The 9,197-nt window shown below is 36.9% G+C and overlaps 1 long non-coding RNA gene across 1 annotated transcript; it reads right to left on the bottom strand.

Moving 5' to 3' along the window:
• Positions 1 to 764: 764 nt before the first annotated feature.
• LOC109198145 (uncharacterized) lies at positions 765 to 4,595 on the bottom strand. Its single transcript, XR_002059095.2, has 4 exons — positions 4,536 to 4,595; positions 3,001 to 3,032; positions 2,350 to 2,376; positions 765 to 831 (listed from the first exon to the last, which is right to left on the bottom strand). It is a non-coding gene; the product is annotated as an uncharacterized LOC109198145 (long non-coding RNA).
• Positions 4,596 to 9,197: the final 4,602 nt, after the last annotated feature.

The raw sequence follows: 9,197 nt of genomic DNA, 5'->3' as shown, positions 1-9,197 counted from the left end.
GCCAATGAAACAGACTTGAAAAATGTATTTGAATCAAATTTATATTTATGTGAATATAGCACTCTGAATATATTACAGAATGAGTCAGATTATCTTATTACAAATAACCTTTCAAAGGTGTATATTTTATATAATGTATCAAAGTAATTGCACCAGTAAGCCAAACTATCAGTGTTTATTCCAAAGAGTAATGCCAAGTTAAAACTACAAATGTAGGGCTGTATAAGTAGTTTCTACTATAAGTTCTACTGTACTGATATTCTACTACTGTATATTCAAACTTTCTAATTGTAATTTTCAGCAAAATGACTGAATGTGAGAGAGTTTAATGACAGGAAAGAAGGAGCAGTGAGAGCAGAGATCTCTCAGAATTCTGTAACAGATAGATCAAGTACTGGTACTTGGATTTCTGAAACTTGGAATCTGAAAACTTGGATTTCTGAAAACTTGGATTCTGAAATTAGATAGAGCGCTTGGGATAGAGGGATACAAGATAGAATGGCTGTCAATTAGATAGAGCAGTAGGGATAGAGGGATACAAGATAGAATGGCTGTCAAATTAGATAGAGAACAGTAGGGATAGGGGATACAAATAGAATGGCTGTAAATTAGATAGAGCAGTAGAGATAGAGGGATACAGATAGAATGGCTGTCAAATTAGATAGAGCAGTAGAGGATAGAGGGATACAAGATAGAATGGCTGTCAAATTAGATAGAGTAGAGGATAGAGGGATACAAGATAGAATGGCAAATTAGATAGAGTCGGAGAGTGATAGGATAGACAGAATTGCTTATAATGATAGAGAGAGAGGATCTTCTGCAGCAGGTCACCTGTAAGACACAAAAGGCCTGGAATTAGTCGTATTTCCAATATGCTTGGATTTACATATTTTCAGACTACATGGCACACCTAAATCCTGTCATTTTCTCAAAATATACATGTGCCTAGTGTATCATTCTGGTTATGCTTACTGACCTCAAATGGGATTTCTGTGGTACACAGAAATCAAAATTCTGTCAAATATTTGTAAGACTTCAGTAAACTACAAAGCTGCGCTGCTTGATGTATTGTCAGAGCATTATGGCTACATAGTCAGGACCCTCGCACAGTAATTCGTCGGTGCTTCAACATAACATTATGGTGTGTGTACAAGGACCTGGCACGTGCTAAGAGACATGCTTATGAAGCAGATTTCAACTGATCAACCCATGAGAGTTGATGGATTTGTGGATGAGGAATGAACTGAAAAGTGAGTGTATTGTTCTGTATTTTATGTGTTACAACTGAACAGTGTTGAGAGTTGTTTGTGAATGACTTGAATAAAGTTTGACTTATCTGACTGTTTTGTTGGCTTAATCTGCCTTAAAACGACTTGTTTATTGACATTATGCCTTATAATCTCAAAATACAGTAAATGTAGGGCTTTAAATATTAAAGAGTTCTACAGTAAATTATTAGACTGAACAGAATGACAATGTTTAACAAATGGTGGTGGAACCTGTTATAAGGACATTTTTGCGTTCTATTAAAACACTAAACTAAGTCTATAAAGTCAAACCAAGACGTGCTGCTACAGTAACTTACTGTAATATTATATGGTCCTAATAAACCCCACACTAGGTTACAGCAGACAGTTTCAGGCCTCCTGCTTTAACACTTATATCCATTAAACTCAAATTATTTATTGACTGGCCAAAAAGAACACAAACCTTTCTCACATTTGCCTAAAACATCTTGATGATCAGCAAGAGCTGTGCGGACTCACTGTACTAAACTGAATCTTCTAAAGTGAGAGAGTATTTCAGAAAAACACCAGCATTAAAGTCAAACATGGTGCCATTACTGTGTGGTCCAGAGTTCCTTTACTACTTCAGGACCTACATCAACTCATCAGGTCCTGAGTTTAATCACACTTGGGATTTGCACAGGAAATTGATCTGAGCCACAAGCAAGTCCAACTGACTAATCAGAATCTCGACTTTAATGAAATTGAGATCCTTCAAATGATTTCAAAACACTATTTTGACCTTAATTAAGGCAACTCTGAAATTAAAGTGGACCAAAATCCCCCAGTGATGTAAATCAGTCATTACTAGTTACTATAAATGCTTGATGGTAGTTGTTTGCTATCAGGGCTTTCACGCTGGGTATTAGAGAACAGATAGCTCTGGTTTGGTTTTCTCTGCTTCATACATGAAATCATCACTTTAAAACTGCTTGTATTTGTACTTATCCAGGTCGTCCTTGTTAGAAGATTTGAAACATGTGACAAAAAACCATAAACAAATAAATCTGCAAGGAAGAAAGACTTTTCCCAGCACTGCACCTCAGACAAAACCTTTACTTACCAGACTTGAGACGATCAGATCAGCAGTCTAGAGAAAGGAACCAAAACATCAGATCACTGTTTAATGATTCAGACTGTTGAGCCTCTTCGCACACAATCCAATTTACTGTGACATTAAATAACTAGTCAAATCCTCCATTTCTTCATGCCTTTATGAACTCACTGTAGTCTAAAGAGGGCACAATTTAATTGCAGAGTCTCAGAATAGGCACCAATATTTGTTGGCACAAATGCAGGATATACCAATATTTCGTACACAGAAGCTTTGTGGCTCCAACATTTTCTATCACAAGTCAGTTCTAATACATGTGAAGAACGACAACTTTTAATTTTTTTTGTCTGCTACTTAAATCCACAAACATAAGGAGAAATGAACAACTGTATAAAGACATCTGACATTTAACTATGTTTGGATTTATAAGCCATAAGAAATTTAAATCATACATAAATGGGCTACTAAACTTCAGGGACATTTCAGGGACAGTCAGAGGCCCTGTGTGGGGCTTTGCTGCTACAGGTCACAAATCTTGTGTTTTTGCCAATCAGTAAATGGAAACGTATCACAAAAAGTCAAACTACTGTATGTAACTCGTCAAATGTGCTACGCAATGCCAGGTTCATACTGCTTCAATTACAATCACTGTTTACTTACCAGCAAAGGCAAAACCAAAGATCTCTTTCACTCTGTGTAACAAAAGACAAAGCACAAAAATACAGAATGAGAAACTCAAATCAGCATCACAGTCAATACTACATCATCTGTGTAGTCCAAAGATTCAGTACACTTCTTTGTTTACCACAGCAACAAACAACTCACCTCTTTTTCTACACCTTATTAAAGATTACTGTCTTCATTAAGGTAAAATGTGGTTTCATCCATTTGTAATAAGCCACACAAGTTTCTCAGCTATGTGATAGCTCTAATTTCATAAGCAATGATTTGCTACACCTAGCACTGCACACTTTATCAAATTCTGACATCACAATTTCAAAGCATGAACAATCATAAATGAAAGATTGGGTGATATATTTGTAGGCTTTAACATTTGAGTTGGTCTGCATTCAAATTCTGCGCCCTAAAAATATTATCACCTGCACACAGTATCATTTAATATGCTGTTGTTTTAAATATCTACATATCATATTATATATTAATGGCGCACTGCTGCATTTTATTTATTTGAAGGTGGCCTTTTTTTATATTTCATTAATTTTTCACAAAGTGAGAAGTTAAACAGAGCTGCAGGTGTAGGTTTTATTTAAAAAAACAACCTGCACAAACAAGTGTTAAACAGTTCTTAAAAATTTACTAAAAAACTAAAATTAATTAATTTAAAAAAAACTTCTTGTTAAGAGATGTTATTATTCTTATTTATGTGTTTTATCCTCACTCTCTCTCTCCCTTCTGTTAATTAACCCACAACACATACACATCCGCACAGGCACGTGACTCTTTTTCTCCCGGTGTTCTAGGAATCCACCCTACCGTTGTTTCTGCGCATGCGCACAACACGAAATTCAGTGGCAAACCGTCCTACCTTTGTGAATATTAGCTAAAAAAAATACTGGCCGATAGCATTCACTGCCAAACCATCCTACCTTTGTGAATGTCACCTACAAGCATACTTAAACAGCTAAATTTAGTGGCAAATTGTCCTACTTTGTTAATCTGAGCTAGAAGCATACTTTCATAGCGCCATTTAAGTGGCTTTCAGTCAGAGGCGGTAAAATGTCTCCTTTGAAGTTGCCGACCCTGCTGCTTCAACAGCTAATCAGTGGCTCTAAAATGGTGGCTCATTACCTTACAACCTAAAGAATGAGGCCGTTTTAACTGACTGGTTTGTGAAGAGGAGAAAGACAGCTTCCCTAAGAGACTCAGAAACACTAACACACCGAATGAACCAATAAAACCACACAATAACTGTATTATACAATCAAATGAACCATATTAATTTCACACTGGGCCTTTAGGACCGCTAGGCGTTAGCGCTTAGGTTGTTAGGGCTAGCTTACCAATACTTGTTTAAATACTAAAATACAACATTTCACTAAAAAAAAGCAGCCATTGTGTTACTTTAATATGACTTATATTTTCACTGGCTTTACAAGTCACAGACAACAACTCGGTAAATCACTCAAACAGCTTATAGACATTTAATTTCAGAGAAGAGAAGCAAAGCAGCTTACCGGGCCGGCAGGGATCAGCAGAGAGTGGGCGGAGATGCAGGAGTGAGCCGGCGACGTAAAAAAAGAGGCATTCACGGGTAGTGGGAAACTCCGTTATTACACAAAATTGGCATTGAAACGTGAAGATATATATGTAAATTTAAATATTATTATACTAGATTTCTTTGCAACAGAAAACAACTAGCAGAAATTTAATTCTATAAGTTGAATCAATATTTCAAACAGGATTATTTGAATTTGAAGTAATGGTTAAAAGTCATAAATAAATATAAGGTCATTATGTTAAAATGTAGTGTATTATGATAAATTTATTTAACTGGCTGGAGTAATAAGAACCGTCTTCTCCTGAACAACAACACCAAGGGGCTGGTGTTGGTGTTCACCTGAGCATCCTCACAGGACAGTAGGAGCTTCAGAGGCTCACCTCACTGCACTGCAGGAATCAGAGGTTCAAGAGGTCCTTTAACCCCACTGCCATGAGACTTTTTAACAGCACTCCTGACATGTTCATTGCACATTTATTTATTTTATTCTAATATGTATTGGTTGTAATCATATGAATTCTGACCTAAATGGACTTGCACCCACTTCTTCACCCCTGCTGCAGTGAGGTAAATGTGTGGCTGTCTCCAGCAAGACTCTTCAGTGAGGGTTTTAAAGACAATCATCTAAACCAGGGGTCAGCAACATTTAAGACCCAAAAAGCCATTTGGACCCGGTTTGCACGGAAAAGAAAACACTGGGAGCCACAAATACTTTTTGACATCTAAAATGAAGATAACACTGCACACATTGTTTTTTACCTTTATGCTTTGTATAAACAACTATAGTGTGTTGCGTATGAAATGCTACAAAGTAAATGAAATTTTATTCATGTAATGGACATTTTGAACTCTTAAAAAATAACAAAAAATAAAGCATCCAGTCGAAGGTCTCTCTTGAAAGAATTAAAAAGCTGAACTTGAATTGTCCATATATCAAACAAAACTGATCCTTATATCACCTTTGGGCTTCGGGGCATATAGAACCTTGACCTGAATTTAAAGAAATAATTGGAAAATAGCACTATGCTCTTAAAAAATGAATAACAAATATTCGCAAAATATCTACATAAATAATTTATGTGGCCTGCAGTGCCGCTGCAAGAGAGGTGATTGCACCTGACGTCATCTGCAATCACGCCTCGGCACCTTAAAGTCTGTGCTCTCTCTGCTGTTGTGTTATGTGTCGAACTGTGTGCTGTGTGTACATTTCCTAACCGTAGGGGCTAGGACGGTCATTCTTACACCGTTTTGTTCAGAAGAGATGGGGGAATCTTCAAGTGTTGTCTATTAAATTAATTTAAAATAAAAATATGATTTTTTAGAGATATATGACATGGATGATTGGTCTGCTTAGAAGCCATGAAGACCCCAATATGCAAATTTGAATGCCTCAGCCCTCAGACATGATTGGCTGGCTGGGAGGCCATACAGGCCCTGATTTGTAAATTTGAATGTCTCAGACCTCAGATATGATTGGCTGGCTTAGAAGCCATGAAGGCCTCAATATGCAAATTTGGATGTCTCAGCCCTCAGACATGATTGGCTGGTTGTGAAGTCGTGCAGGTCCTGATATGTAAATTTGAATATTACAGTCCTTACAGAGGATTGACTCCCTGGGGAGCTGGCAGAAATATATAGAAATACTATGATTACCCAGAAATATTGCATTTAGTAGAAATACTATATTTAGCACACATCTTGTAAAATAGCAGAAATAGTATGATTTAGCAGAAATTCTGTATTTAGCACAAATCTCATAAAATAGCAGAAATAGTATGATTTAGCAGAAATTCTGTATTTAGCACAAATACTGAAAAGCAGCAGAAATGCTATGACTTAGCACAATAGTAATAACCTAAATAGAAAAATTGGAAAAGCAAATGGACAGCTGAAAAATCCTGAACATGCTAAGGGTCCCTCAAATGTAATTGTTAAATGAAAAAAAATCAGCAAAAAAAAAGTATAACAGTCACACAATCACAAATATGTACACATATGGTAACACACATGCACAGACAGACACACACAGGATCAAATTCAGTCAACCACTCTAAATATATTGAATTTAAATCACACACACACACACACACACACACACACAGCAGCAGCAGCAGCATCAACAAGTGAACAGGGGTTGTTAACAGCCTGTTTCTAGGTCAGTCAAGTAAGCCTGGGAGCTGCTAAATTTGAATCCACCAATCAGAGAGGCTGTGTAGTTTTTCCCGCCAAAACAGGTGCACCTCTTTTTACACACATGCAGCACAGAGACAGAATTTGTGCTGTCTATTTTGCGTAGTCAGGATTCCCCTCAAACAAATGGCTATAATTTCCTAACCGTAGGGGCTAGAACAGTCATTCTTACACCGTTTTGTTCAGAAGAGATGGGGGAATCTTAAAGTGTTGACAATTTATCATTAAAATATGAATTATTGAAGATATTTGACTTCTAATGCACCATAACTGAGTATAGGCAAAGCAAAAACTGCCTTGACTTGCCCTCAAACAACGCTTTCTAACTCTAAATCTATTTGGAGTATTGATATCATTCTTTCACCGTAAGAGACAGCAGGCTTTGGTGAACAGTCATGGAAATTTTCAGGTCTCTGTGGAATTCCATCAAAAAGATATGACGAGAGAAAAAAGTGCCTCATTTCCAGTGTTTGAAATCTGAAGAAATCTGAGCGAGGGACAAATTTCCTACCCTCAAACAAACCCAATTCATGGCCAAATGGTAATAGGTGAGAAAGAAATTCTTGAATTGTGAGCGTCAGGAGTGTCTGAAGATATACTGGGACAAGCCTTATGTCTTAACTTTGCTTCGTTCAGGAGATATGACGATTCGAAAATGCCTCTCATTATAGAAATCCACACACACATACACAGAGCCTAAAGGGAAGAGTATTTGTGCCATGGAGTGTTAACAAGAATGTGAGGTCCATATTAGAAAAGCTGCTAAAATCATAAAAGTTTGCAGAATTGTAATAAATGATGAATATGAATTAGTGGTCTGTGACAGTGTATTAATTTGTAGGGAAAAAAACATGTTGACCAAGGTGGAATTGAACCCACGACCTTTGGGTTGCAGACCTGTGTCATTACAAACTGTGCCACTGGGAAAGAGAACGAGCACCTGGAAAACAGGGTGATGAGCAGTCAGAATTAGATTGTGGTGAGAGGCAAAGAGCGCCGTTTTTTGGAGTTACAAAACGTCGTGTAACTCAAAAACTAGGTGGACTAGAAGCATAATTCTTGTACTGGGCGAATCAGCGGACTTTGGTGTACTTTGACTGCGATTTTCATTGCTCTTTGTACATCCGTTGCTGAGATATGACGAGAGAAGAAACGGCAGACCTCAGATATGATTGGCTGGCTGGGAAGCCATGCAGGCCCTGATATGTAAATTTGAATGTCTCAGTCCTCACAGAGGACCTGGCAAAAATATATAGAAATAGTATGATTAAGCATAAATACTACATTTAGCAGAAATACTGTATTAAGCACAAATCGTATAAAAAGCAAAAATACTATATTAAGCACAAATCTTATAAAAAGCAGAAATACTATATTAAGCAATATAAATATCCTATAAAAATCCTATAAAAAGCAAAAATACTGTACTATGATTTGGTAGAAAAACTATAATTAATCAGAAATACTATATTTGGCAGAAATACTATATTTAGCACAAATCTTATAAAATAGCAGAAATAGTATGATTCAGCACAATAGTAATAACTTAAACAGAAAAATTGGAAAAGCAAAATGGACAGCTGAAAAAATGCTGAACATGCTAAGGGTCCTTCAAATATACTTGTTAAATGAAAAAAAAATCGGTAAAAAAAAAAATATAACAGCCACACAATCACAAATATGGACACATATGGAAACACACATGCGCAGAGAGACACACACAGGATCAAATTCAGTCTACCAGTCTAAATATATTGAATTTAAATCATACAATAAGATGCTCCCATAAAAAGGCTCTCTCTCCTTCTCCCTCTCTCTCTGTCACACACACACACACACACACACACACACAGGGAGAGAGGAGCAAGTTTCTAGGTCAGTCAAGCAGCCTGGGAGCTGCTAAATTTGAATCCACCAATCAGAGAGGCTGTGTACTTTTTCCCGCCAAAACAGGTGCAGCCGTTTTTACACACACAGCACAGAGAGAGACAGGATTTCTGCAGTGTATTTCTCATAGTGAGGATTCCTCTCAAACAAATGGCCATAATTTCCTAACCGTAGGGGCTAGAACGGTCATTCTTACACCGTTTTGTTCAGAAGAGATGGGGGAATCTTAAAGTGTTGACACTTTATCATTAAAATATGAATTATTAAAGATATTTGACTTGTAATGCACCATAACTGAGTAGAGGCGAAGCAAAAACTGCCTTGACCTGCCCACAAACAACGCTTTCTAACTCTAAATCTATTTGGAGTATCGATATAATTCTTTCACCGTAAGAGACAGCAGGCTTTGGTGAACAGTCATGGAAATTTTCAGGTCTCTGTGGAAATCCAAAAAAAAGATATGACAAGAGAAAAAAGTGGTTCATTTCCAGAGTTTGAAATCTGAAGAAATCTGAGCGAAGGACGAATTTCCTACCCTCAA

Source organism: Oreochromis niloticus, unplaced genomic scaffold (genome assembly GCF_001858045.2).
Source record: "Oreochromis niloticus isolate F11D_XX unplaced genomic scaffold, O_niloticus_UMD_NMBU tig00002163_pilon, whole genome shotgun sequence".
Classification (NCBI taxonomy): Eukaryota; Metazoa; Chordata; class Actinopteri; order Cichliformes; family Cichlidae; genus Oreochromis; species Oreochromis niloticus.
Note: the sequence above shows the minus strand (reverse complement) of the source record. Positions and strands in the feature narration are given on the sequence as shown.